This window comes from Astatotilapia calliptera, chromosome 11 (assembly GCF_900246225.1).
Source record: "Astatotilapia calliptera chromosome 11, fAstCal1.2, whole genome shotgun sequence".
Lineage (NCBI taxonomy): Eukaryota > Metazoa > Chordata > Actinopteri > Cichliformes > Cichlidae > Astatotilapia > Astatotilapia calliptera.
This window is the reverse complement of record NC_039312.1, coordinates 437,189-463,159: the sequence shown is the minus strand read 5'-3', so window position 1 is coordinate 463,159 and position 25,971 is coordinate 437,189. Positions and strand designations below refer to the sequence as shown.

General features: G+C 40.8%; 1 protein-coding gene across 6 annotated transcripts in view; it reads right to left on the bottom strand.

The window, feature by feature from the left end:
* tsnare1 (T-SNARE Domain Containing 1) overlaps positions 1-23,999 on the bottom strand; it is a 291,712-nt gene extending 267,713 nt beyond the window's left edge. For all 6 annotated transcript variants that reach the window (XR_003273777.1, XM_026184110.1, XM_026184109.1 and 3 more), the window contains exon 1: positions 23,892-23,999. The gene's annotated coding sequence lies outside the window, so the exon portion shown is untranslated. The remainder of the gene's footprint in view (positions 1-23,891) is intronic.
* Positions 24,000-25,971: the final 1,972 nt, after the last annotated feature.

Below are 25,971 nucleotides of genomic sequence, written 5' to 3'. Positions count from 1 at the left end.
AGAACACACAGCTAGGAAAACGGTAGATCGCGACACGGACACAGAGAAACACAGGGCTTAAATACACAGAAGGAGCAATCAGGGAATGAATAACAAGAGGAAAACACAGCTGGGACAAATCAGAACTGACGAGACCAAAGAAGCGTAAACTGAACACACTGAGATAAGACAGAGACCTTCAAAGTAAAACAGGAAACACATAACACAGACTCACATGCAGGCACTACAGAGGGAACAGAGACGTGGGACCAAGGCAGACACAAACACTGACTGAACACGGGGATATAGGAACTAAGGATACACAGAGACGCGAACTAGACAAGGGGATACAGGTGATAGGGGAGACAGAGCAACTAAAGAAGACAGAGACATAAACCATAAGACAGAACTCAAAGAAACCAAAGACTAAAAAGTATAAATAATATAATAAACTCAAATACCCTGGGTCAACGACCCAGGCATCCTAACAAAACCAAACCCAAACAACCACTATCTTCATGCAGCCTCCCTAACCTTAATCTAATCTGTTAAAGCATGAAGATAGCTTTTCAATCAAATTATTTATGAAATATTGATAAAAGGAACTTCTAGTGGTTCTTTTGTTCCAGTGTCATAGGCAACAACAGGACATGACTAAGAGATTATTGCTACTAAATGAACTTCTACAACTTACAGTACTTAACACAGATTCATTCACAATGACTAAGTTTCCCAGAGAGTTGGTTTGGTCAGACTGCATATCTATCAGTGTGACTCAGATGGAGATCAGACTATATTTTTCTTTCTTTCTAGTTTCTGGCGGGATTTTTTTGTTCAAATGGTTTGGTTTTTTTTGTGTTTTTCATGCTGATTCAGCCCTAATCCTAGGACGGTTAAGGATCCTTTCAGTTAAACCTAAACACGTGTATATATACATCATGCTAAAAGTGGCTTCGGTGTTGACCTACTACACAGTTTTCAACCCACTTTAGGTTTTGTGTGAAGTCTAACTGCATAATTGCTTCTACCTTATATTACGATACAAACTCTTGTGTGTACATTTGTAAATGTTATAAATTGAATTCAATTAACTTTAAAGAAAAACAGTATTAATAGTAATTATTTTTTTAACAGCACTGTAAATCACTGTCAGTCCCTTAATAGTGTTCCACATTGGTTTGAGCACGGTTTAGCTCTGCAGGAGCAGGCTTCATCATGGTTTGCATTGATTAGAAGAGCATCTGACTCCTGTGACACAAGATGTGCAAAACATCATGTATTTTTTCTCATATGATAAAGGAAAGAATTTCTGGGAAATGTTCTCACTTAATACAATATACACTGGCATATAAACAATGATGTTTTGAAATAATTTAATGAGTTCACTAAAATTCAATTTAGTCAGCTAAACTTAATTCAAAGTTAACATTGTAATTAAAGTTTTAAATATATTATCTAATTACATGTAATACACGCACACACACACGCACAAACACACACACACACACACACACACACACACACACACTCAAATGCCAAACTTTTAGCTTATTTTAGATTTTCCATTGAAAGATTATATAAACTAAACGACAGCGAATACGTTTCCACATTTGACACACTGTACAACATTTTACTATTAAAGATTTTTTCATAAACCTCTGCTTTCACAGCATGCACTAAGAACCCCTCTGACAATATGCTGGATGGATTGACCCACAGATGTACACAAGTTCACATGTGGGCAACACACAGGCTATACTGTGTGTCATTGATGCCATGTGCTATGTCCATACACTACATCTCATACAGCGTCAAATAGCATGTTAAATGTTAGTTAAAGCTAATGACAGTACCATCAGAAAAAGACTGAACAAGTCTTATTAGGAAATTCTTTGGTGCTTAAAAAGACAAAACTTGGACTTTCCTAGTTTTATGAAAACATTTCACCTCTCATCCAAAAGACTCCTTCGCTGTTCTAAAACAACGGGAGAGTCCCAGGTATTTAACTTCTAATACGGGGCCTGTCCGGCTTGAGGTGGTTGTAAGGGTCATCGATAATTTTTTTGATTTGTCACATGAGCCAAGGTGTGAAAAAAAAAGGCTTAGGGCATTACTAGTGTGAAACTTTTGTAAAACCCTGTGTAATGGTGCCACTTGGCAAAAGCAGAACTCAGGCGAACTCTTATTTTTAAATGTGAGAGTGAACTTATTTACGGTGAAGCAGCGCAACAGCAGTTCAACACAAAGTCAATTAAGTGATCATCCCATTTCCCAATTTTCGTAATTCTCCTTAATTGTTTTGTCCTAGAAATCCTCTTTTCAGACACAGTTTGCTCGCCACTCTCATAGAATGATTCTCCCCACACTAACTGTTAGTCGGTTAACAATCCAGCAAAGTCTGAAGCTTAGCAACACCCTGAAATAGTGGCTTAGATAATAAAGTAGTAATAGTAAGGTGTGAATATGGGTTAAAACACCTGGTAAAGGATCTCAAGACTGAACTGTAAAGAGCTGATAGACAGTGGTGTAAGCCAACGCCTCTGTTCAACAATGGCCATTCACAGAGGGCGTTCTCCTCTTTGTCAAACCATCTGTCTTCTCTGGCTGAAATGTGAACATTGGCATTCTTGGAAAAAAGTCATTTCTTCCTTGCCGTATGTTGTGCCATGTGATTGTGGAGTGGTTCTTTATGTCTTCTGTCTAAAAGTCTGGGCATGCCCTACTTCACTGTACAACATAAACTATGTTGTTTAGCTTGTGTTTGGCAACCCCCACTGTGGATCAAATACCCGAGACTCTCTACCAGTTGTTTTAGAACTGAAGAAGGTTCTTGGATGAGAAGCAAAACATCTTCATGATTAACCAAGTCCAGTTGCCTTCTTTCTAAATAGTCAAGACTGCAATGATTGGATGCCTGAGACAGGAATCTTGTTTGGAAAGGTTGCCAGGAGGCTGTTGAAACAATGCTCTTTAGACAGGTGAGGCCACAGTTGTTGTGCTTACTTGACACCCTGTAAAAGCTCCTGGCTTTCCATATGTTATGGCACCACTCTTGATGTCAGAGTTCTTTTTCACCAAATCCATGCTGAACAAATTCAAGTTATGTTATGTTCTATGGAAGTGACTGTTTCAAATTTATGTTTAACCCAAGTTGTTCTGGAGTAAGAGGCATCCTGCCTGGTTTGGTACAGAAAATCAGAGGGGAATTGTCCTACACTGTTGTTCTACACTGTTGTCCTACACTGTTGTCCAGGCAGCCACCGTATCCCTCAACCCGCCATATCTTCTGGCTGTTAAAGGTATGGAGCCCATCTTCCATACCTTTAGCAGCCAGACAGGTGAAAACATTTTTACAGTTTTAGGTACCAGGGTCATTTGCACTAGGGGGGTCACAGTCTCGGATCCTATGACCTCACAGTCGTTCAAGGGAACTTGTGCCTTCCCACACCCCTACATAGCAGGGCTGATCGCCCCTACACATACATGATAAATCAGCTTACAAAGCTCAGGCTGAAAACCTGGCAGCATTTAAACCACCCACTAGGAAATGATTGGTTAAGTTTTTATTTTATTTTATACTGTGACTCCCCCCCCCCGCCCCAAAACAAAACAGGTTTTTATTCAGAGCAGATTTCCTCCCTTTTTCCAACAGATAAAAAAAATACAATATTCAATTTGTCTGAGAGTGTTATGATGACAGGCATAGAGGTTGTTGAAAGAGTAAATTATAAAAATTTGACTTTCTGGGTTCTTTAAAATGTATATTTTTATTATCTTATATAACAGTCTTTTTCCTGTGTGTGAAGGGGAAATGTCTGAATCTTTCACTCATGGTAAGTGAAAAGGTAATGAAAAATAAATAACCTCAGGAAAAGATGGGGAAAGAGCAAATGCCATCTGCATAGCATGACAGTGCACCTTTCTGACACTGGTAATGTCATACCTGATCAACTCATAAATGAATAAGCTAATAAAATTAACTAGTTTAAAAAGAGAGGGAATGTCATATTAGTAAATACGTAACGAAAAGCAAAAAAAAACATTGACTCAAGAAAAATGAACAATAATATGGTAATGACCAATCATGGGTATATAAGCATTAGTGTAACCATCAGTCTCACACAAACGATTCACAATCACTGTGTGGTCATGACAGCTTGATCTCGATACCCTCCTACTTTCTAGACTTTGATGCCGTTTCACAAGAAGTTTCTTTCTTTCTTCTGCTGAATATAATGTACTTCTTCAGTTCCAACAGTAATAGTTTTTGTTTAATAATTGTAGCTGAACGCACAGCAAGAGCTAGGTATTTGACTTTTCCTATTTACTACCTGTCCTATACTCATTTTCAGCCTGTCCCTCCGCTGTAGCTAAGCAAAGAACTGTTAGTTTTCTGCATTTGGATGCATTGTTCCTAAAGATTTCTTTATTAATTTTCTTCTACTTTATGTCCAAAGTTTATTTACATACCATACACAAATCAATATTAAAACCAGTAATAGATGAATTGGAAAGCACAGGAATGACATGAATGATTTTATAGGCTAAGACTCCAGTGCCACTCCCCACAAAAGAAGCCTTTCTAAGCATACCACAAAATTGGTCAAAAATGCCACATAGTTGCATTGGCCTCCAAATTCCACATGTCATAATCCAATCAAGCACATAGTGGATGTTTTGGAACAATCCCAATCCATACATGCCCTGCAATCCACAGTACCCAGAGAATCTGCTGTCCCAGTGCCAAAAACTGTAGGATATCTCCCAGTGGTCCCACATGCACATTGTGGTGAGATTGTACAAGCCATTGTTAGTTTTGTATGCTTTTCCACTGTCAGCAAATAAAGCTGAGTTTTTTGAGTTCATCCCTCGAGTCTGAGTACCTGCATCTTGGGTCCTACTCCTGCCTGCCACACAGCATTCCCCGACAGAACAACGCGACCAGTACATGGACCCAACAGCACTTGCCCCGTCTGATGAGCTCAGGGAGGATATAATTTATTCAGTGGATAAATTATGTGACCTGTGGCTGAATCATCCAGGGGAGGAAATTCAGCGTGCTGTAGCGAACCGGCTACAGCGACTGGTTTCTGGTCTCCACTGGCTTTGGGACTCACTTCACCCACTCATACAGGAGTTTTTCCTTAATGAGCTTCATCTGCATCCCCCTGTTGCTACCGCTCACCTACCCAACTCGGAGAAAGATGTGCTGCCCAGCCCGCCGGACTTGGAGTTGCCCGGCCCATTGGAGCCATCACCGAGGAGGAAGTCATGTCACCCCGCAGCCGGATCCCGGGATGTCAAAACAGCCGGCTGTGGTGAGCAAATTGGACACTTTTTCTCTTTCTTCGGGCCATCCATCCATCCATTTTCATCCGCTTTGTCCGGGGCCGGGTCGCGGGGGCAGCAGCCTAAGCAAAGAGGCCCAGACCTCCCTCTCCCCAGCCACCTCCTCCAGCTTATCCGGGGGAATACCAAGGCGTTCCCAGGCCAGCCGAGAGATATAATCTCTCCAGCGTGTCCTGGGTCTGCCACGGGGCCTCCTCCCGGTGGGACATGCCTGGAACACCTCACCCAGGAGGCGCCCAGGGGGCATCCTTGTCAGATGCCCGAACCACCTCAGCTGGCTCCTTTCGATGTGGAGCAGCAGCTGCTCTACTCTGAGCCCCTCCAGGATGGCCGAACTTCTCACCCTATCTCTAAGGGAGAGGCCAGCCACCCTTCGGAGGAAGCTCATTTCTGCCGCTTGTATCCGCGATCTCGTTCTTTCGGTCACTACCCACAGCTACTTGAACTCCTCCACTTGGGGCAGGAACTCATCCCCGACCCGGAGTGGGCACTCCACCCTTTTCCGGCTGAGAACCATGGCCTCAGATTTGGAGGTGCTGATCCTCATTCCCGCTGCTTCACACTCGGCTGCGAACCGCTCCAGTGCGAGCTGGAGGCCCTCACCCGATGAAGCCAACAGAACCACATCATCTGCAAAAATCAGAGATGAGATTCTGAGGCCACCAAAGCGAAAGCCCTCCGCCACTTGGCTGCGCCTAGAAATCCTGTCCATAAAAATTATGAACAGAACCGGAGACAAAGGGCAGCCCTGGTGGAGCCCATCACCCACCGGGAACGAGTCCGACTTATTGCCGGCAATGCGAACCAAGCTCTTGCAACGGTTGTATAGGGATCGAATGGCCTGTAGCAATGGGCCAGACACCCCATATTCCCGCAACACCTCCCACAGGACACCCCGAGGGACACTTCTTCGGGCCATGGGACTATTTATTCTGGGGCTATATTTTTTGCATCAGCTGCTCAGCCACAAGCTCACTTAGCTGCTCAGCCGCCTGTTCTTGCTGGAGGGTCCGAGGGGCCCGTCCAGCCTCCTGCCTCCGCTGGAGGGTCCGAGTGGCCCGTCCAGCAATCTGCCTCGCCGTCAGCGCCACCACCTGCGGCTCCCACGCCATCGCCTGCAGCCCCACCACCTGCGGCTCCCACGCCGTCGCCTGCAGCCCCACCACCTGCGGCCACCCTGGTCTGGTCCAGCCTCCGAGTCTTCGCGCTCGTCTGGTCCAGCCTCTGAGTCTTCGCCTCCGAGTCTTCGCCTTCAGCGTCGTCTGGTCCTGCCTCACTCCATCTAGCTTCGTCTGCGCCTGAGGTCTCCGTGCCGTCTGGTCCTGCACGTCCTGTCCGGCCTGCTCGTCCTGCACGTCCTGTCCGGCCACTTTCCAGGCCAATGACTGGACGTCATTGCCGTCATGGACTACGTCGCTGCCAGTGCCTCCGCCCAGCCGGCCTCCTGACCTGCTCTGTCGCTGCCGGTGCCTCCCGCCTGCCCGGCCCCCTGAACTTTTTCGGAAGTTTCCACGTCGCCGCCACTGCCTTCCGTGTGGTCGGCCAACTGAACTGGACTGTGTTTGGGCTACTTTCTTGGGCTCTGGTGTTTCCTGTGTCCTGCTTTTGTTTTCTGTTTTGTTCAATCTGTGTTATGTGTTTCCTGTTTTACTTTGAAGGTCTCTGTCTTATCTCAGTGTGTTCAGTTTACGCTTCCTTGTCTCGTCAGTTCTGATTTCCCCCAGCTGTGCTCGCCTTCTGTGTCTCATTCCCCTCGTTGCTTCCCAGTGTATTTAAACCCTGTGTTTCTCTGAGTCAGTGTCGCGTCGTCCCGCAAGCTGTGTGTTTCCTCGTGTGCCTCTCCGTCAAGTGTAAGTTTATATTTCCCAGTTTAGTTTTGTATGCTTTTCCCCTGTCAGCAAATAAAGCTGAGTTTTTTGAGTTCATTCCTTGAGTCTGTGCCTGCATCTTGGGTCCTACTCCTGCCTGCCACACAGCATTCCCTGACAGCCATTGTAAAAGCCTGTAAAAATTAAGCTGTTACAATTAAATTATCACATTTTAATTAAAACCAGTATCTTAATCAGTGACCTCAGCTGTAAAGATTTACAGGTTGCATACTCTTAAAACATATCTGAATTAAAGGATCTGAATTTGTACTTACACAAGACATGCATTAGTTAGAAACAACAGGAGATAACTGTTTCATTTGGGTTCACTTCTACTCTACAGTCACACTGAACTGTTCTACAAAGCTCAGGTTGAACTTTATTACGTCCTTATTTAGACTTGAGCAATGCAAAGGTCACGCATTACATCTGCCTCTTAGTCTTTCTGCAAAGCAGTAAGACAGCAGTGCACATCCTGCCTTCATTTGATACTACAGTAAAGGCAAATAATCTGTTTGCTAAAGTTGTTGGACAGCTCCTGAAATTCCAAAGTGTCTAAACATCATTCCCAGAGCTTCGCCATTCATTATCTGACACATCTGGCCCAAACTGCACCTTTTCCCATGACTGTGTTCAAGCAAAGTCAGAATTTGGTCCAGTCAGATTCGGAGGAACCCTTATATGGGCCCTGAGTTGCTTGAAATGGAAATGTTCCATTAAGCTTGATGTTAAATCATCGATACTTTAAGTGGTTATTCGGTGTCTGAAAGGAACCAGCTGAATCTTTATTAGTGGGGAAAAATTGCTCAGTCAGACATGCACCAATAACACTTTAGTCGCAGTGAGACCAAACTGCTTTAGTGAAAGGTGACCTTGAGTCAGAAGGCTAAAGTGTCACACTACTTTCATTTGTCTGAAAGGACCAGAAAGGTTGTCCTCTCTGCACTTATTTGATTGGATTGTCAATGGCAGGATGAGAGTTTTCGACCGCACTTTGCTGGCTCTCATGCATGCGAATGTAACGTGGAGCAGGTGATGGTCCTAAGGGGAAACTGTTCATTATTCCACAAACTTCTCTTACTAATCTGTGCTTAAGAACTGTTCTCTTTTCCTTAAGCTTCTCTCACTCTCACTCCCAATCTGGCCGTGGCCTTTCTTTAAAGGACAGCCAAGCGTGCGGTAGACTTTATCTAGCCTCCTTTTCATCTGACCTTTGAAAAAAAGCAGCCATTATGTTTCCTCAGGGTTGTGTAACATACACCCACATACCTACAGTAATATTTCAAGTCAGGCTCTTCAAAAGCCATCTCAGCTGATTGTATTTTTAGAATGATGGTCCTTGGAAAAAAAGAAGAAGAAAGAAAACAAGGAAATAACCACAGGGCATTGGATTAAAGTTGAGGCTGAAGCATAATAACACAACTCATATGTCAGAGGGACACTTTTTTGGTTCAACAGAAGCACAAGGACATCAGACACAGGATGTGAAGTCATGAACATGTTTTTCTTCCACTGCATGCACGTGAGCTGTCACGTTACTATCGTCATACCTCACCACCAAAAAAAGGGAAGAGAATCAAAATGAAACAAAGGTCTTTTAGTCTACGCTTGGATGATTTCATCAGCAAAGCCAACAAAGCCCTTTCAACAGACCCGAGCACATTCATGCTGCACTGTGATAAAGTTAAAAATCACATGTTTCCTTTCATGTTATACTGCTTATAGTTATACTTTTGCTGCTTGGTAAACAGCCACATATCAATTTCAAACTCAATATTCAACCAAAAAGTCTGCATTATAAGATAAAGCACAGCTTCTGATAGTTAATGAGGCTTCAGTTGTCTGAGTGAAATCAAATACACAAACCCTTCTCTTACAGTTCCTTGGGGCTAGGCAGCTTTTTCATAATGTGCTGCAGTGAGGGACAACACAACGAAAAAAAACCCCATCAAGTTGATACATTCAGACTGCTGTGACTTTGACCCGCCAACGTTCAAACTGGAAGTTAAAGAGCAGACACTAAAGCACAGCTGTCTGCCGACACTTGCTGATAGAAATGGATGATGGATAAATATCAATACTATCTATAACAATGCTGATATTGATATTAAATTGATACTATGATAGATAGAATTGAATCTCAGTTCAGTATGTAGCACACTGACAAAATATACCTTGAACATGTCTGAAATGTATTATATTTATTGAAAATGATTTAATTTATAGCCTATAGCAGATTTAAACAACAGAAGCTGATTCAAAGTGCTTTAGACACAGGCACGTTTACACTCCAGGTCTCCAAAAACCCAGTTTCAAAATAAGAAAATTCACGGTGACTTAAATTATGTTCAGAATTTGTAAACTGATGATGATTTGTGTCAAATATCATGTCACATTGCTCCCTCTATATAAACTGGCCTCATAGGATAAATGTATTGCTATCAGTATTGCTATCAGCAATACTTGCTCTGTGTTTACTTGGTTTTTGGATCGATCACAAAGTTTTGCACAGCAGTACTGACTACTCTAAGTGTGAGCTTATTAACACTAGAACTGCCAAATTGGTCATGTTGACTCTTTTGGCATGTTAAAATCATGGAACTCTGTTAAAACAAAACCAAATGATAGTTTTGAGAGTCTATTCATCATGGAATTTTGAATAGAATAATAAAGGCTGTTTATACCTAGAAGAACATCAGGGGTCATTTTGACTCCATGGAAATTCATTTAAAATAACAATCATGACTGACTGCCTAGTGACTTATTGTTGCTTATTGCCTGCTATATCATCAGCCGGAACTTGCTAGATTAGATGAGTTAGATAAGAGAAAAATAATTACTGTAGGCCTGAATACGTCAGTTATGGGATATTGAGCCAGAACAGAACAGGCCAGAGTGGATGACACCTGGAGAACCAGACCTGTTGCTGGCAGTGGAGAGCATTGCGAAAACCGTCGATGAGCACAGCCCAAACGGAGAAGTATTCCAAGCAAGTAAAAACTGAAATCCAGAGTAGAGCAGCTGAATTGAATGAGTGTCAGGCTTGAGTAGGAGAGCTCAGGGGCTGCAGACTCACCCACAATGCTGCAGAGTATTGTGGACAAAACACAGAAGGACAGAGAAGTCTAGCGAAGAGTAGGCAAATGTGGAAAGTGTGATACATTTTCACTGTTCTACTTTTTTTTGCATTTATATTATTGAAGCAATAAATGGTTCAAATTGTTTCACAGTGAGTGTTCTGATGTTATGCCTGCTTTATTTTATGATAGTTAAATATCACAGGTTAGCCAAACATTTTTAATGCTACACAAAGCTAATCAGAGTTAATCCAAAATGCTGTGTTGACTGTGATGATTATTTCGTTTGTTAAGGTGGAAAAGCTTCCTAAATCCAGCTGGCCCTGTGTGAGAAAGTAATTGCCTCCTTCACCTAATAACTGTTTGTACCACTGTTGTCAGCAAGAACTGCACTAAAGCATTTGTAATAACTGGCAAAACTGCTTTATTTCAATCACACTCAAGGGTTTTTGGGGGGCATTAAAATCCTGTTTAAGGTCTGATTTAAGTCTGGGCGAATAATGCCCAGACACTCTACTTGTGGACTTTCTTCTAGAGAGCATCCAGGTCCTGAAGCAGCAAAGCAGCCCTACCACCACAATGATTGACTGTTGTGGTAGTTTTGTGGTAGTGTTTTGTTTTTGTTTTTGTTTTTATAACATATTGGGCAGATCAGTCAAGAAAATATTTTCCCTATAGTTTTGGGGATGTTTTTATTAAACATGAGATGAACCTTTGTGCTCTTTTTGGTCTGCAGTTATTTTCACCTTGGAACGACCACAGTTGGCATTTTGTTCAGTTTCTTTCTTATTATTGCTGAATCATGAAAGCTGAGCTTAAATGAGGCAAGTGAAGCCAACAGTCCTTTAGATGCTGTTCTGGGTTTGATATAGTCGCAGATGTAGTCTTGGAGCAATTTTGTTAGGCTGTTTCAGGTTTTCTCCACTTGTGGACAGTCGCTCTCACTGTGGCTTGCTGAAGTCTCAAAAGCCTCAGAAATATCAGTGTGGAAAGGGTTACAAAACCAGATTTCAGTAACTTTGTTTCGCATCTGTTGTTGAGTTTCTTTAGATCGTAGCATGATATGTTGCTTTTTGAGATTTCTGGCCTACTTTAAAAGAACCTGTTTGGCAAAGTAAAGTGTTTTGTTTTTTTTTAATTCAGCAAGTGTAGCAGTAATCAGGTCTGAATGTGGTGTGAATTTGAAATCAGCTTTCCAAAAACACGCGATTAATTCCATGTATTTATTCCATTTTTTAAATTATTAGTCATAGTTAATTGATGTTTTAACAAGGTGTGTATATGTGTGCGTGTGTGTGTATTGGTGGAAGGGGGTTAAACAGAAAACAATGACACAAAAGAAAATATGTTTTGGCTTACTATTAAATATACTGTTAAGTTTATCACCTATAATAACTTATGATGCTGTTAAATGATTAGTTTGATATCATAAGAAATTCCACAGTGTTTGTAATTTATTTATAGTATACTAGATCTTATAGAAGTGACACCAACATCCTACCAGCAGTGTAATGCTAGCTTTCTTCCTTTAGGACAGGCCTCCAGTGACTTGGTCTGGTAATGGTTTCCCTGTTTGGAGCAGAGTGGAAAAGCCTAAGGACTTGGCCAGCGATAAGGAAGAGTAATGATCTTTGGCCGATGAGTGAGCCATGCTGTGGCCACTTCCACTCTCATTCTGCACACCAATAAATGCACCACATGGAGTCATCACTCCACTTGAGGATGTTTTCTGGAACTCCCACTGAGAGTGTCTGAAGCTCAGTGTCTGGGATGTGCTGAGGAACTCCCGCGGGGCAGCAAGTGCTGTCCCGGGCCCTGGTATTTGAAAATGTCAATCTTTCTGTGTGTTTTCAGAGGAAGGGAGGGGGTGTGGGGAGAGCTTCCTGGCCCTGTCTGCAGGACCACAACAGATGGCCAACTGGACATCTACGATGCGTCCTTCTGGTGCCATCCTCATGCTACATATGCTTCACCCTGCAGCTATGACTTCCTGGAGATTGCTTTCTCACAGTCCCTCACAGCCGTCACCATGGCTACACAATCCCAATTGTGGGGAACAGACCTCAGCACTTACAAACACAAACAGACACCAGTATGAAAACCCTTTTCAAGCCCGAAATCACCACATGCACAGCAAGACATTCCAAACCCACTATCAGGCAGTCTTTTATCAGCCTAGCACATTCTGGTAATACTGGCCACTGTATAACGGCCATCACTTCCCTTTTAATATTCTGTAACATCCAGATTTCACATGTCATGTAGTCAAATTGTTGGAACTAGGTGATAACATGCAACTCGGTCAAGTCTCAACAAAAGCTGACTCTCTGGTTATGATGATCTCGTTTCATTGTGTCGGGTGATGAGAGGCATCACCCGACACAATGCCAATCAGTCATGCGGTCATGCTTTTGGAAACAATGGGCCTGCTTTGCCTACTGATAAGCTCAGACTAATCTGTGGAAAATGTTGAAAGCAAACATGATTGATTATTGCAATTATTGCAATGAAATTGGTTCTGGAGAATACAGCAGATGAAATACACAGACAGGTGAGCATAATGGTGGAAATTGCACTTAAAGAAGAGCTTTGAAATGAGAATTACAAAAACAGCTACGGAAACCAGTTTTTAGGCTGATAATCAATTGACAGTAAGCTAACAATGCAAGCTTTAAACGAACGGTCTTCTTCGTTGTTGTGTTTGGTATGTTTTGATAAAAAGGAAAGGACAGAACAGATTTCAAAATTATTTTTCTTGTGTCATTATTAACATTGTAGCGCTACACAAACTAGTTGTTGCTGAAATAGTGGGTGTTAAGAGGTAAAAAAGTACAGATAGCTGATAAATTCAACATGCCAGCAGAAAAATAATCACCATTGTCCAACACAATTCTTCCAAAAGATGTTCCCTATCCGGTTTATTTTAGAGACTAAATAAATATCGGTACTGAAAGTAGCTTTAAAAATGATGACTCTGTGGGAGGGTTATGAATTTTTTTTTCCACTAATAGTAAAATTTTTATTTAGGTAAAAATTTCCCCTTAGGTTTGTGGGTTATTTCCTTTAAGGCGTATGTTTTTGAGTTATACCAGGGAGTTAAGCACTTTTGATTTAAGGCTTTGTTTTTCAGAGAAGCCACAGTATCAGGGTCATATGCAGCGAGGAGACCTCCATCATGCTCAGTCACTCTCTCTTGTGTCTGGGATTACCATAATAACCCTAATATCACTGAAAGCACAGTTCAGTGCTTTCAGAAGTTGGAATTCTTTCCAAGTGAAGAAATGGTTCAGGAGTTACGGGAGTAACAGCTGCCCTGGGGCGCGATGACAGAGGTGAGGCTGCCGGACACTGGCGCCACCGGGCCCTCTGACCACCACCAGTAGGCAACGGGTGAAGTGTCTTGCCCAAGGACACAACAACCGAGACTGTCGGAGCCGGGGCTCGAACCGGCAACCTTCCAATTACAAGACAAACTGCCAACTCTTGAGCCACGATCGCCCCATTGAAAAATGTCTGATGCCAGCGACAGGTCAGGCTTTAGAGGATTAAAGAGGCTTCACTAACACATTTACACATAAATGCATATAAGACACCTAGCTTAATTGTTTCTGGCCCCTGGAATGTACTTCATACATTCCTTGGTCACTAGTGATTTCTTGGCTTTAACTATATAAATACGTACAGACAAATTCCAGGAACTGTTGCATGCTGAAGCAAACATGAAAGCTCACCCTTCAAGCTCCCAGGTCAAAGAGAAGCTTTACACGTAAGGTATAATGTGCAATTCGAGAAAGGGCAAGGGCCACGATTTCAATATTTACAGTTATCGCTTGTTCTAAAGTATTGAAGTTTTAAGACATTGTTTTATCAATGATAGAATTACAAAATGCCAAATCTAGGCAAGTTAGTTGGGTGCATGGATGGATGCTGAATGGCCCATAATGGCCCGTAAAGCTGGTTTTTTGTGCAGTGATCATGTCCATGTCTTCATCCTCTCTGTCGATGGTAGTTAAAAAAGTATAACTTTTAATGTTCTCTATATTTTGGTCAGACACATGAGTAATTACAAAGTGACAACAATGACGCAGCAGCTCATTATCTGCATTCTGTTGTTCTATCACTTCATTCTCTGGGGAGAGTAAACCATGGCATCTCTATGCCCTTGCCAATACTTTGTGGAACAAACAAAGTTGTGAGGCAGAACCAGGAACTAATTTCATTAGCGGCTGCCAGTTGTGACTGATTACAGGCTGTTCTCAGTGGCTGGCAAGTGGGTCCAAAGTTCTGGAAGGTTAATAACCAGTAACAATCAATTACTTAACAAATCTGATATGATCAATGGAGTTTCCAATCTGGCAGACAGCAAGATGAGTAGCCGACTGCAATAAAACCTCAAAAATGCTGAATACTCAACAGCAGCAGTGACTTACAGCTTAAATGCTGCTGAAAGATTAACTGTACGACTGAAAGAAAAGGTAAAATGCTGCTCAATCAAAACTCTCCAGCAGCGCTCCGCTACAACGGAGAACAAGAAAAAACATGTAATTCTAATGAATGAATGAATGAATGAATAAAATTTAATAGGCAAATCAGGATGGAACAATGAGCAGGAGCATATTAAAACAAAACTCCCAGGCAGAGGTTGGTACAGAGTATGTCTGCGTTGTGGAAAACGAGAACAGTGCACCAGCAGCATTTTAATTAGTACATCAGCCATCACTAGGCATCCCTTGTATTGGTCCATCTCCATCCACATCAGGACTGATTATTCTAATGATTTCTAAACCTCTGTCCAGCCATTATTCACACATCACAGAGCCCGGCCTTGTTATCTCTGAGGGCAGGGCCTCTTGTCTCCCTGAATCCACAAATTAAATCCAGAAAAGGCCTCCTTTCCTTTTCTACCCTGTCCTTAGCAAGGGGTCTCTGTTGCCATTTAGCATTCAAGTCAGCTACTTACATTATTAGGTGAGCTACAATGCTCATTCTCTGAGTCGCAGAAAGAAAATGTTTGCATACCAATATGATGCACCGTGTTACAACAAGGGTAAAGGTGAGATTACATCCTGTTGGCTATAATTAAACTTTACAGTGTTGTACATAAGAAACATGCAAGTCTGAGTGGACTAAAAAAACTAATATTTTATTCCCAACAGAAAACATAAAAATTTAATGTGAGAGAAAGTTGCATTTTAAGAAAAATATTAAATTAATTTGAATTTGATGGCAGCAACACATTGCAAAACAGTTGGAACAGTACCATGTTTAGGACAGTGTCATCCCCTCTTCTTTTAAGAGCAGTCTGTAATTTCTGGGAACTGGAAATAGAATTTTGCTACAGAAATACAGCAGTTCAACACTCGTGACTGTTCTTTGTCACATTTTTCAATACATTATTAACTTTCTATTGTGTGTACTATGAAGCCATTTTGTTGTAATAGACGCAGTATGTGGTTCAGCATTCCTGCTGAAATAAGCAATGAGCTTCCCCAATTTGAATGTGAGTATATGCTGCTCTAAAACTGGTGTATAACTTTCAGTACAGCTGGTGCCTTTCCGCATGTACAAGCTGCCAGTTCCATGGGCACTGATGTATCCCCAAATCACCAGAGGTGCACGATGATAAAAGTGATGATTAAATATCCTCTTCTCTTTAGTCCAGAATATGTGGCGCCCATGTTTTCCAAATAGAATTTCAAATTTCGATTTAAGTAACCCCGCAACAGTTTTCCACATTGCCTTAGTCTGTTTTAAATGAGCTTTGGCCCAGAGGCAATGGTGGCATTTCCAGGTCATGTTTGCATATGGCTTCTTCATTCCTTAAAGAGCTTAAATGTTAAGCATTTGTGCATAGCATGGTGAACTATGACCAAGATTTCTGCAGGTGTTCCTGACCCTATGCAATTTTTTTGTTGACAGAATCCTTTCTGACATGCCTTTTTTTAAAATGCAGTACTGAAGATCAGGGGCTGTCAATATTGGCCATTTCTCCATATTCTCTGTATTGTTTTGATGCTATCATGTACTTTTTTTAGAACCTCTGCCTTTACTTACTTTTTAAAAATTCTGCCTCTCTAAGATGTAGTTTTTATAACCAACCATGCTATTCACCTGTTGCCAGGTAACCTAATAACTTATACAATATTTGTTGAGCTGTTTTAATTTTCCAGCATTTTGTTTCCCCACCCAACTTTTTTGAGACATGTTGCTGACATCAAATTTAAAATAAATTTGTATTTTTTTTATCATCTAGTAAAATGTCTCAGTTTAAACAGGTGATACATCTTTTATGTTCTAATGTGAAACAAATGTGGGTGTGTGAAATTTGTGAATCATTTTTTATTTACATTTTATAGAGCATCATTTTGGGGATTGTGGTTATATAACTAACAAAAGTACAGTGTGTCCAAAATAAGCTTATGCTGCAGTAAGCTCGAAAAATGTTCTTTCAGTTTCACAATTCAAAAACCTTTTTGGTAATTTCCTTGTAAAATTGATGTTGAGTAAAAATGCTCCATGTTGCAGTGGAAAATTGACTGCTGTCATGTTGTATCAGTGGAAATACACTATCATGGTATAATCTGTATCACAGAGACACCAGACATTCTTAATGCTGATTTATGAGATACCACCTCTGTATCTATCCACTACACCTATGGTGTCACACTTGGGTGATGCACCAGCCAATACCCTTTTAGAGACCCAGAAAGTCTAGATTAGGTGTTGGTTGCAGTTTAGACAAACTAGTTTGTATCTTGCTGGAACCTTGTTGTTTGGCTTTTCTTCACTTCCTTTTCAATCTTGCCTTTACTTGCTAGATAATTTTAGTCACTAAAAACTACTTTAGTACAAGAAACAAATAAAGACTAATCCTTGTGTGTAAGTGAAATAATACCAGTAATATTAACTGACCCCCTGGGGATAAAACCTGGATGACTGTTGTGAAAAAAATGCAAGGGACAAATTGTTATGGACACATGACACGGTTAGAATATTGCTGTAACTGAGGACTGGGGACTGAAAGCATACTCCTGTTCAGCAGTGATGAGGTGGTCCAGAAACAGATTGCACTGTGGGTGTTGGGATATGCAGTAACAGTGTGATCTGTAGTACATCCTACTAGAGATGGACCGATCCGATATTACGTATCGGTATCGGTCCGATACTGACCTAAATTACTGGATCGGATATCGGAGAAAAATAAAAAATGTAATCCGATCCATTAAATATCACGAAAGCACCTCACAAAACTTGCAACACGCCGTAACTCACCTCAGAACGTTAGCAGTCGGAGCAGTATGCATCACGTGATAGAGCGGCTGTGGCATGCGGGACCTGTCGGTGGTCTGGATAGCATGTGGAGCTTCGCTAGCAACCTGGCATTTCATCTCCGACAAAGTTATCCCCGAGAGAAGTAAAGCAAGTGTGTAAGTCCATCTCTGAATGTTTGTAAAGCATTCCCACGTTAAGCTTAACAAGCGACTGCCTCTCGCTCTCCGGCTGCTACTTCAATCATGAAACTGCTTAAATGATCAGCTGATCGGCTTTTCTGTCGCGAGTCCGTCTCTCTTGTTTGTTTTTGGCCCACTTTGCACCAGAAAGAGGAAACCAGCGGCTGAACAACAGCAGCACGTTTAAGCTTGATAAGCTGTTGTTAGAATTTATTTAATATTTCTTTCTACACCAGGATCGTTTTCTACGTAGCTGACGCTGGTAACTGTGCAGGGGCGGATCTAGCAAAGTTTAGCCAGGGGGGCCGATAGGGCATGAACAGGGAAAAGGGGGCACAAAGACATACTTTTCTTTCTTATTCTCATTTAAAATGTCGAGCTTTTAATAAATAATTATCTGACACCCAAAGTTTTAATTTGATGTAAAATGAATAGAAGTCAATTACTGTATATAGTGACTATTAAGTCTAATATATACCCTAGTAAGCTATAGTACTTTTTACTTTGGGAAGGTACCATCTGTGCAGTCTGCAATTTTGTTGAAGAAAGATGTTGAATCTATTTAATATTTCTTGAAAAATAATTGATTTCTGTGCATTTTTTTTCACACTGCATCAAATTAAGGTTGATTACGTCGATTAAGCATCATGAGGTGGCGCGTGAGGGGTGGTTCCCTATTTTTTATTTATTTCTTTTTGTTGTTGCTGGGAGTTGGAACCCTATTAGTTAGGTTGCTTAATATTTACGCTAAGTACTCTTTAAAATACCAGAATAGGGAGGATGGTGTAGGTCTAAGTTTATTAGATTGATCAGTATTGCTGAACTATGAAATATTTTTTTTGTATACAGGTATAACAGAATAGCTTTAGTGTAGTTGTTGTTTTAAACTTGAGTATGAACTTGCAGACTTGTAAAATGCAGCAAGATATTTTAAAAAACAGTTTTGTTGATTAAAAAACACTATATCGGATTCATATCGGTATCGGCAGATATCCAAATTTATGATATCGGTATCGGTATCGGACATAAAAAAGTGGTATCGTGCCATCTCTACATCCTACCTGGATCTTACAAGTCTTAAAGGCTCTACCACATACACCTCGTTACTTAATTCAGCTCTTAGTTTTGCATCACTTATCCAGACCTGGATTATGATCGTAGCAAGCATAGCCTGCACAGTCTCCTCCCACATAACTTCCACCCAACCTGAAGCATTGCCAGCATCAGAGTGCCATGTTTTCCCAGATGGATGTGAGAGAGTGGGATTTTCATCAGATACCTAAAGTACCAGAGCTCGTGATGACAGAATTTTATTTAAGCTTATTGTCACTTCTTGAGTCAAAAAACACACAATATCATGACCATATAGGCAGGTCTTAGGCCACTGAATTCTCTAAGAACATTAAGACATTTAAGAAATGCACTCATCCCTTATCCAACATACAGTACATATATATGTGCACATGTTGTTATATACATTCAAACATACATACTGACATACAAGCAACAATGTGAACCACAGAAAAATGTTTAAGTAAATCTATAAGAACAACTTTCTAGCAGTTAATTAAAGTGAATGAAGTGATGACCTGTTTAGGAGCTACAACCTCAAAAGTGTGATCGCCTCTGGAATTAAAATGTGTCTTACAGTTAAACGGCCGTGGTCAGGTGATTAGAAGGATTAGACTGCTGAAATACCATTCCTGCCTCTCATGAAATGCTTGCTATGGGATTAATAAAACTGCAAAGTAAATTCTGAATTTCACTGAAACCCAGTGAAGGGTACCATAAGCAAGGGGGATAGGTTATTGCTTGCTAGTTTTTGCTAAAACATTATAACTGTTGCATTCTGAACCAGTTCAGGTGCAAGGAGGCTTGAGTGGTAATCATGAAAAGTGAGTTACAATACTGCATGGGAGAAAATGAAAATGTACTAAAAGGTCCAAGGTGTAGAGGTTTGTTTGTTTTTTGTATTTTACAATATTTCTTAGATGAAAGAAATGTGAAAAATGTGCATATATCTGAAAAATATGATGTGGTACAAATGTTCCAAGCAGGGTTTACTTGAGTTTTTGAGTTTTGGTAAGTAAAAATGTTATGTTTGTGGCTAGCAGGTATGGTCGTCTCTGTATTGTACCCATAGACTGGATGCAAACTCTTAATCTAGTTATCTAGCATTAGCTGATAACTAGTACTCCAACTTTTGATTCAAACAGTCTTTTCGGCACATTACAAAACCAAAAGCTGATGTCAGGGTCACTAGATCCTTGTTTTATATACAGTCTATGGTTACAGGCTGTTTCCTAAAACCTATTAAAAATGTATTAAAAAACACAGAATAACCCAATGCTCAGGCTGGTGGGGGAGAGAGAGTGATTTTCTGTTTAGAAATACATCAGATTTTAGTCAGCAAACCATTCTGTCCATTTTTTTGTTTGTTTTTTTTGGCAGAACTTGTCAGTAAATATGGAGGAAAATATAAATAAACAGTTGTTTACTGTTACCTGCATGATAGCCAGTGGACAATAGATCTACCCTTTCACTGTTGGGATAATCTCGCAATGACAAACAACAGCTAATTATTTACGCACTGGGGCTGTAACTGTTATGTCAAGGCATGATCATGTATTTGTGCAGATACCACAGCAGATGGCAGTTCTGAATAGGAGCCATATGTAAACATTACAAATGAAATGGAGATTTAAGCTGTCATGTCATGCTGACACAGCTGAATTTCTGGGTGTGTTTTAGTTCAGATTTCATCCTTTACATCAGATGAGTCAATATACTGTATTCATTTTGACAGGAATTGCGATAGTTACTGCAGTCATTGGGTATTTTTAACCCCCTTGCTTATTTTGCATATAATTCAACTCAAGCTCACATAATTATTGAGTCCAACAGAACATTTGTTCTAGACTAGTAGAGTATTCTTCCAAACTAGTATAGTGACCTTGACCTTTAGTTACTTGTATTATGATATTACACTGCCCGAATTTTACAGTAGATTAATTTGAACAGGAGACAGGCATGAAACTTAAAGTGAGCTTTTGATATTGATAGTTCAGAGATAAATGTTGTCCAGAAATCCAAAATCATCAAAGAACAATGCAAGGCAATCCAAATACCAAAAATCACTAGGAATGCAAATACAAAAAGCACAGGGAACATAGGGCGAGGAGATACACAAGTAAGTCAATGACACAACAAGTCAGTCATGGAACAGGAAAAAGGTGGGGGGTGGGGATCGGGGGTTAAGGGTAAATGGACACAAACAGAACTAACCAGTTATATCCTAAAAGTAATCAGAAAACGAAACTGAGACTTTCGGACTTTATGGGTAAAGAACTACAGAAGGAACACAAACAAAAAAGTAAATTCAACTTCAGAAATATCAGTCTGCTCACTTCAGTAGCAGAGGGGGTGTTACCAGTTTAAGCTGCTTTGATTAAATTAACAACAGATTCAATACAGGGGCAACAATGAGACAACACCCAAAACAAGAATGGTTTTACAGGTGGAGGACACCACAGTCTTTTCTGACTGTTTTTTTTTCACACATTTTGCATTTGACTCTAGCTGTGTCAAATTTGTGTTTGGTGCTGGACAGGTGGTGCACAGTAGGTTTTATCAGAGCTGAAAACTGCTACCTACTGCTTTTAGATATGAGGCTGGAAAAGCACTGAGACTGAGACTGGACTAAACTGCAATGTTTCAGACCGAAAATCCAAAACAAGAACCATTACAATGCATAAACCCTAAAGGGAACTGCATAATCTATGTTTATTTTCACTTACTCAAGAGAGACAGGATAGGTAACTCATTCAGTTTACTGAAATACTTCCACCTCCACGAGCAACTCAGAGAAAGACTAAATGTAATAATTTGTTTTGATGCATTAACTACCAAAAGTGTTGTCAAGCCATTGGAAGAACAACAGAAATCCACACAGGGGCCTAAATCCCAAAACAAGTTTTCTTCATCTTCATCACTTCATTAAAAAATAGCAGACAGATTAAAATACAGGAAGAAACGGGAGAGTAGATGACAGTAGATGAGACTGAGTCAGCCCAACGATGTGTAGCAGGATGTCAATTGTTCAGTGGTGCATCGTTGTCATATTCTCAAAGGCTTATGTGACATAATTAAAAGTTCCAGAACCTTGAGGGCAGATTGTTTTCTCAGCTACTTTTTTTTTTTAGACCATGCATGCTCTACAGCAGCTTATACAGCAGCAACTCTAAAAAGAAAACTGAAAGTCAGTTTCTCAAAATATAACTCCATGATAAGAGCACTGAACCCATAACACAACTATGATCTAGACCTACCATATAGCCTACCATATAGGAGAGGCTGCTGGTGACATTTTACAGAGCCACCATAGAGAGCATCCTAACGTACGGCATAACATCATGGTATGCAGGGTGCTCAGCTGCAGACAGGAAAGTACTGCAGAGGGGCATCAACACAGCCCAGAAGATCACTGGCTGCTCTCTGCCCAGCCTGGAGGTCACTGCAAACTCCCGGTACCTCAGCAGAGCTGGCAATATCATCAAGGACTACTCTCACCCCAGCAACCAACTGTTTGAACTATTACCGTCAGGCCAACGGTACAGGTCACATAAAACCAGGACAAACAGATTCAGGGATAGCTTCTTTCCCAGAGCTATCACCGTAGTAAATAAGCACAAAAACAATTGAACCTGCTTAGCTATACCATACCGTCACTGCCATTATATTATGCTGCTATTCATACTGTTATTATATTAATGCTGCTATCCTGTATATATCGTACTTACTATTGTTTGAGTACTTGCGATTGTTTTATTGTACTTTTTATATTTTACATTTATATTTATTATTGAATCTTGCACCGAGGGAGTCCAATTTCATTGTACTCTGTACAATGACAATAAAGGCTATTCTATTCTATTCATATGGTGAAAAGACAAGAAAATGATCTCTAATAGTCTTTATGTTCAATATCTCCTTTTTTTTGGGGATACACATATGAGACTTTTATCATCTACAGTATTTCAAATTACTAGCTGGATTAATGTGTCTTTGCTCTTTTGCTAGGAAAGAGTTAGCAAATGTACTACATGATACTTTAGCTGGCATCATGTGTACTACACACACAGCTGTCAGCATGTAAGTCCCATGGTGCCAGCAGGTTTTGCCATTTTTAATGGATTCTTAGAGAGATTCAAAATTCCTCTTAATAACAGGCTTTTTATTATGCTGTTGTGAAATTCCAGCCAGGAGATGCTCGCCCAGTAAATTTGCTAAAGCTATTAGCCATTTCTGTCATTTAGGTGTATCTGCTGTTTCTAACTCTTTATGTGTGTCTACATGCTAAGCTAAGCTAGCCAGATATAGAGTGTAGCTTCATATTGGGCATGTCATACCACCCTAAAAGATCAAACACTTAAGAAGAAGATAGATATATCTATTTGCAACATAAACCTAAAGTTAATCTACTCCCATAAACACATGTGACATGCTAAATTGCTATGGCAAACTGAGCAAAGTGACCTATCTCCAGGGCGCCTGCCCTTCAGTGTTTTCATATTTAAGTCTAAAGTATAAACACAATATAAAAACATGTTCCAGCCTGAAAAACAGGCCCATTAAAGGGGCTGTCTGGCTCCTTAACATTGTTAAATGATACGAAATTGAATGCTAAAACACTGTCCAAAAAGCAACCGGTTAATTCCCAAACCTACTTTCGCAAGAATAATAAAAATAAGAGCAGGAAACAGGAACTATCCAGGGATGACATGATCACAGACACAACAGATAGCTTTTATCAGAGAGAGCTCTTAAAAGAGAAAGTGAGTATAACTATCACACATCCATCCTTTCTCTGAACATCTCAAAGAATATGGCATCCATACAACATTACAAGCACACGCTCCTCACTTAGCCTACAGGCACAATATGTTTACAGCAGAAAGATTTCAACAAACATCTGCTCTCTTGTTGTCTGCAGAAAGCAACGAAAAGGCATCTCTGATGGCCTCCCATCCCCCTCATCTTTGTTTCTACTCTCCTCCCTACTAATCTCCTCCCCTCTTCCTCCTGCCTCGGTGTGAGGCTGGAGCATTAAAACAGTCACTACAGGCTGAAAAACGCAGGGTGAAAAGGAGGGATTCCTCCAGTTTTACCTTTGAATGTAGGGATTGATGTGGGCTGTGATTCAGTGATTCAGAGATCCTGCTCTTCCTCAGCTTCGCCTGACAACATCATATGATCCAACCACCTGCTTCGGCTCCCTGGTCATATGATCTGGTTAAGTCTTGGCAAAGAACTGTGGGATTTGTAGTTGAGACCTACTGTGTCGGTTAATACCCTGTATTATGTACCTATACAATAGCTATATGTTCTGAAATCTTCAGCAATTGAAAATCTAAAAGAGTTGTATATGAATTACAGTTTTCATTACAGTTTTAAACATATACAGCACAGATGAAGTGAATATCATTGATGGGTTCTTGCATTCATTTATATGCAGATAATTGGTAACCGCTACAGAACAGAGAAATTATCTACAGAGACCAAAAGAAATCTGAAGATCAGGTCATACATTTTAAAAGTGAGAGTTTAAAATATTTTTTCTTAAAGCAGCTTAGGAGAAAAACAACAACAATTGAAATTTTCACCTGTTCTATTGACCCATCCTAAGTAAATCCAGCCAGCTCTTGTGACTGCTGTGGAGATATACCAGACCTGTCCTAGTTGTGGTTTCAAATCAGACAGTAGGGGTGGTTTCATTCCTTCCCATCAAGCAATTGTCTTCTTTGGTTCATCCAGATTAGTTGATTCAAAGCCTGATATGCACACTGCCAGAATCTTTTAGAGTGGTGAACCACTCTTCCACAGTAAAGGCAACAAAAAAGCAGGACCTACATGACATATCTGATCAAGAAAGAGAAGTCTCCCTGAAGGCTTTCCATGACTCCAAATCTACTTTATCAGGTTCCTAACAAGGACAGTTTGATATGTGTGAATGTCGTGGTTCTTTTGTTTAACTTTGCGGATGTCTCAGTATGGATCGTGTCATACAGCAGAAAACGGCAAATGGAAAAATGTGAAGAAGCAATTGCATTTGCCAGATGAGCTAACTCCAGCCCCAGACAGAGATCTGTAGGTGTAGATGATCTAAGTGCCCGCTTCCTATGCCTCTGCACAGGTTCCAATTTGATAGAAAAAAAAGCATTGAGATGGAGTTCACCTAAAGTTCAGTCCAAAACAACACCTGGTGTGATAATGGCCATGACTAGGTAATAAGATGTGATTCATGGCTGCCTCAACCTTTGGGGTATCAGACCTCTGCAGTGATTTTGGAAATGTACTAAGAGAAAATATCATATGTGCAGCATGTGAAATAGTATGTATGTATGCGATTTGGTATCTTATTACTGTTTTAAAGTTACACTCAGTAATTTTCATTTTTTTATTAGAAAAAAATACTGTAACCATAAGCATACAGTGGGGCAAAAAAGTATTTAGTCAGCCACCGATTGTGCAAGTTCCCCCACTTAAAATGATGACAGAGGTCAGTAATTTGCACCAGAGGTACACTTCAACTGTGAGAGACAGAATGTGAAAAAAAAATTTGGTCACCTCAAACAAGGAAAATCTCTGGCTCTCACAGACCTGTAACGTCTTCTGTAAGAAGCTTTTCTGTCCCCCACTCGTTACCTGTATGAATGGCACCTGTTTGAACTCATCATCTGTATAAAACACACCTGTCCACAGCCTCAAACAGTCAGACTCCAAACTCCGCCATGGCCAAGACCAAAGAGCTTTCGAAGGACACCAGGAAAAGTATTGTAGACCTGCAGCAGACTGGGAAGAGTGAATCTACAATAGGCAAGCAGCTTGGTGTGAAAAAATCAACTGTGGGAGCAATCATCAGAAAATGGAAGACATACAAGACCACTGATAATCTCCCTCGATCTGGGGCTCTGCGCAAGATCTCATCCTGTGGGGTCAAAATGATCATGAGAACGGTGAGCAAAGATCCCAGAACCACACGGGGGGACCTGGTGAATGACCTGCAGAGAGCTGGGACCAAAGTAACAAAGGTCACCATCAGTAACACACTACAACGGCAGGGAATCAAATCCCGCAGTGCCAGACGTGTTCCGCTGCTGAAGCCAGTGCATGTCCAGGCCCGTCTGAAGTTTGCCAGAGAGCACATGGATGATACAGCAGAGGATTGGGAGAATGTCATGTGGTCAG